We start from the raw sequence: 4,831 nt of genomic DNA on the forward strand, positions 1-4,831 counted from the left end.
CTCTTCCACCTGGTCTGATTGCAATAGAGGAAATCATAGAGGACCCGCAAGCAAATACTCCAACTCATTTTGGAGTGGGTGTCACTCTTTTTCCTTCTCCATCAGAAGTTTGTCCATCACCAGTGGAGGTTCCTGTAGAATCGCTAGGAAGTTTATTGGATAGACTTAAAATGTTTGAGCAACCGTCGACATCTAGGACTGTGTCGAATGACACAGCCACGGCAGAACTCCCTACCGCCACTCCGACGATGTTCGCCGGTGTACCTGCTGTCCTAACTAGCTCTCAACAGCTAGAAGGAGTCCACCCAGGGACTATTACGACAGCATGGTCTGTTCCAGTTTGTTCTTCCGGTATAATACCCGGTAATTCTTATATTGAAACTAGACAAATTGATCCCTATGGAGGTCAATTTGGGCCATCCAGTCCTCAAAGGCAATCCATACCCTTGAGCTCCGGATTGCTACCGTATGGGGGGCAATATGCCCTTTCATTACCCCCTCCAGGAGGATACCCATACGGCAGTTCTCAACAGTATTCAGGTTTGACTGAAGTGACGACAAGTGGTTGGGTACCTATGTTACCCCAACAGCCAAGAGTTGTGTATTCTATGCAACAATGTGTACCTATGTCTAGCATCCCGACGACGCCAGCTATTGTAACCGTGTCGCAAGTTCAAACGATGCCTGTTGTATGTCAACCCCAGGTTGTAATGCAACAGCCCCTTGACCCTGCAACACAACCACAATCGCCAACTGCCGGGACGACACAGGTACAAACGGGTATAATAACCCCGCATCTTGGTCCGTCGGTTAGTATAGCACAACAAAACATGGCTTCACAGCCATGGATGGTGCAGTACCAACAACCACAGTTCCAACAGGTGTACCAAGGATCTGAGCAACAGATCTTTGCGAATAGTGGACAACCCTATATTCAGAACGGGTTAAATCAACCACTTTACAGTGGTCAAGTCCACCAGCCGTATCAGTCATACCAGCATCAATTGCATTATGTTGGTATGCAAAGGCCTACTGCTCAGGCGATTCCATCGTATCCTGGGTACGCCTCACCAAACCTGAATCAACAGTGACCATTCATGGCAACTTTAGAGTTACCAGATTTACATCGATTGACGAACGATCCGATTGCCTATGCCCATTGGTGGCCAGCGATTCCTCACAAGCTTCCTTCGGACATTCCTAAGTTCAATGGAAATCCTGGCGAAGACCCGTCGAATCATGTGATGACTTTTCATCTGTGGTGTTCATCGAACACCTTGAATGATGATTCGATAAGGCTTCACCTTTTCCAGAGGACATTGACTGGTCCGGCGGCTAAATGGTATATTGAATTACCTAGAGCCTCTTTCGACAATTTCAGTTCCCTAGCCACGACTTTCTTAACCCACTTTCAGTTACCTATAAGGTACGAAACTGGAACAGAGATCTTAACCAATTTCAAGCAGACAATGGCCACGCATATATCCGATCATATACATGAGTGGCATCGTCGTCGCAGAATGGTAAAGACTTATGTTCCAGATCAGCTATTAGCTGAGTGGTTTATAAAGTCGCTTCTTCCTGCTATAACAGAAGATGTGGCCAAGGGAGGGGTCGTAACAGAGGAGCAGGTTATTGCTCGTGCCTAGTATTTAGACTTAGTATATACTCAGTCTGGCACGCTCTATGATAAGATACCTGATGCCCCCAGACCAGAATTTTCAATCCCTCCTCCTCCTGGATCAAATAGTGACTCTCATGCAGGCGACAGTGTGATTGGCATTGCAAACACAAAGTCGACAAGGGATTCGAATAAGAAAACCCGTAAGACTTCGAATCAAAAATCAAATCAAGAAATTCTTGCTTCGGAAATAAATGCCATATCTGCAGATAAAGGCAAAAATTCCAATCAACCAGGAAGCAAGAATAAGCAAAACAAAGAGAAGAAGAAGAAACAGGGTGAGTCATCTCCTGGAAAGAATTCTTCGAACTCTCCTAGGAAAGGAAAACCAAAAAGTCCATGTTTTATATGTGACGAGGATCATTGGACAACAGACTGTCCGTACAAAGCTGAGCTTAAAAGATTCTTAAAGAATTCACAAACCCCAGCTGTGTTAACTGATCCGTTTCCGAATCCAGGTCAAAATCTGGTTGATAGTGGAAATGCTTCCCCATGCCAGGTGCTAATGTTGTCGACCTCCAAGCAATGGAATGATGCTTCGATTTCGACAAGGAACAGGGATTACGAGAATCCGCAGTTGTCGAACAGCAAGGGAAAAGATGAACCAAGCAGTTCGACGACAACTTCGACAGAAGTTGTGCCACCATTTATTACGGGGAGCATTCCAATGATCCATAGAAGCAATCATTCTCTCCAAAATATTGGAGTAATTTTCCTAAAAGACCCCACTTTGATGGGTACTTTGGCCCTACCGTCTCTGAATAATTTGGCGGAAATGGCCACAATGGAATATGAAACCTTCTATTTTTAATGGATCTAAAGCTTCGAGGATAGTTCCCATCTCATGTCAACCTCGTTAAAAAATAAACGCAAGATCGAGTAGTTTTAGCATAAAGTTCATGCTCGTTAAAAAATAAACGCAAGATCCGAGCAGTTTTAGCACATAGTTCATGCTCGTTAAAAAATAAACATAAGATTGTGAGCAAGCTTTCCCTTAGAGTTCAAGCTCATTCAGAAAAATGAACCGGTAAATAACCATTTGAGATCGTAAATTCATCAGCCATAAAAGCCTTGGTCGTGTTTGTGTACCGTCACCTCCACTTTTCATTTGGCCGATCATTCACCTCCATTTGTGTGTTTACCTCTTTTGAGAAACAGCTGCGAAGAGTGATTTCACCTAGCCATCCTTGTGACACTGCCGTGATTGGAAAATTCCAACCTGTAGCTGGAATCTGCTGCTATCCTTGTTTATCACTCGTTCCTCAAAAGACGAGTCTTCTTTGAGCTCTTTTCATCTGACTCGTAAAATATGAAAAGTTTGCCGAGTTTTGGCCTTCCAGCTCGTTAAACGACCGGAAGAGCTATCCCTCCTCTAGATTTTAATCTTTTTGGACCTGAGGGATTATTGCACAAAAAGATCGAGTGCTTGTTTTGTTCGGCTCGTTAAAAGTACCGAAAACTCATCCCTTCTGTATTGTTTTATACTTTTTCGGACTTAAGGGATTAGATGACGAAAAAGGAATTTTGGAGTTAACTTTCTGTACCTTTTCAGACTCTCTAAAAATGAAAAGGACCGAGTTTTCTTTGTCGTTAGACTCGTTAAAATGATTAAATAGCGACAAACTTGTCTTTAGACGAGAACGAGTTTCCCTATCGCTAGGCTAGTTAAAACATAGCGATGGGCTTGCCCGAAGGGTAGGTTATAGAACAAGCATATGTTATCCTCCTCAAGCTTGACAAAAATAAAGAGGTACTGGTCAGAAATGACTGGGGAAAAATTGGGAGAACCTCGAAGCTTTAGTCGTAGCAAGTCGCTCTTGAACATGACACTTTTCCTCCGTACCACATCGGGTTGGGTTGTTTCATTCACCGGTCTCATCACCATGGTCTTCACCAAACCATCCATTTGGGGTAATGCTACCGATCCATCGCATCAGTGTCGTTATATGTTCAAGAGATGTCGTTCAGAAAGAGTCAACCGTGTCCCATCCACTGCCATACATTATCCTTCATCCATCCATGATCGCCACCCTGAATCATATGTCACAGATTGTATTCACCTCCACTAAAATCATTAGCTCCGTTCCATGTCACTGATGTGGGATTCATTAAGGCCCTCCTTTGACGGATCGCTTCTTGTCAACTTCAGCTCATCATCCAAGAAGTTGATCTAGGAACAACCCCCTTCAGTACTTTGAAGCTTGCATGCCTCAATGGCAAGTTTCTCACTTCCGGCGACAGGTATACATCAATGACCTTCGACCAGAAGATTTTGCGTGGTGTTCGACGCCAAGTCCTTTATTCACACCACGTAAATTGTACTACAGTACCTTGAGGGTCATTATCATTATCGGTGATTCCTCTCATGCTTGTTAACGGTTTTCATTATTGACCGGTAATCAAGCGATGTCTTTTCATGTTCGACTTCAGCGCAGTTCTCACATGGATCGACTTGTACTTAGAGTGAAGATCGAACGAGTTTGAAGACCCCGGATCTAGTTTCATCCATCCGGGCTGCGATATATATTTAGGAAATATAAAGACATTTGTCATGTACATCATTGCAGCAGATGATCATCCTACTCAAAGGATGATAATTTCAGCAGAGAATTATCAGTCTACAATCAGACAATCGTCTGTTCTATGTACCAAAATGAATTTATAAAGCTGAGCATGGGAATGCCCGCCTCAGCTAGATCATGAAAGCAGAATGAAAAATGATGTATTGTATTGTATCTTATTACAGGTCACCTCTCAGCGATTGAATGAACTTCGGATCCTCCTGATAAAGCATTTCACCCGATAAACGACCTCATACTTTAGGGGGCAACTGTTATAGACATTTTTGTGCCTTACAGCATGAAGCATGAAATGTCCATAATCTAAGGGATCCAAAGTCCCTAAACATGTTGTTCCTACCCCTAGAGGAACAAGGTCAGCAAACCACAGCACTGAAAATCAGTTCTCCACCTGAAAACACTCAAAAACAAGCAATTTCGGGATCATGTCAATTGCTCCACTGAGCATCTGCGCTGAATGTCAACTGCCCCTCTCTGTACCTGCGTTGAATGTCAAATCCAACAAAGGCTACCTGCGCTGAGCGAGATTGGACAAGTGGCACAGTCATTCTTCAAGGTGTCAATGCCCAGG

This window comes from Pinus tabuliformis, chromosome 3_1 (genome assembly GCF_031772625.1).
Source record: "Pinus tabuliformis cultivar Carrire ecotype Pingquan chromosome 3_1, CPIR1, whole genome shotgun sequence".
In the NCBI taxonomy this organism is placed as follows: domain Eukaryota; kingdom Viridiplantae; phylum Streptophyta; class Pinopsida; order Pinales; family Pinaceae; genus Pinus; species Pinus tabuliformis.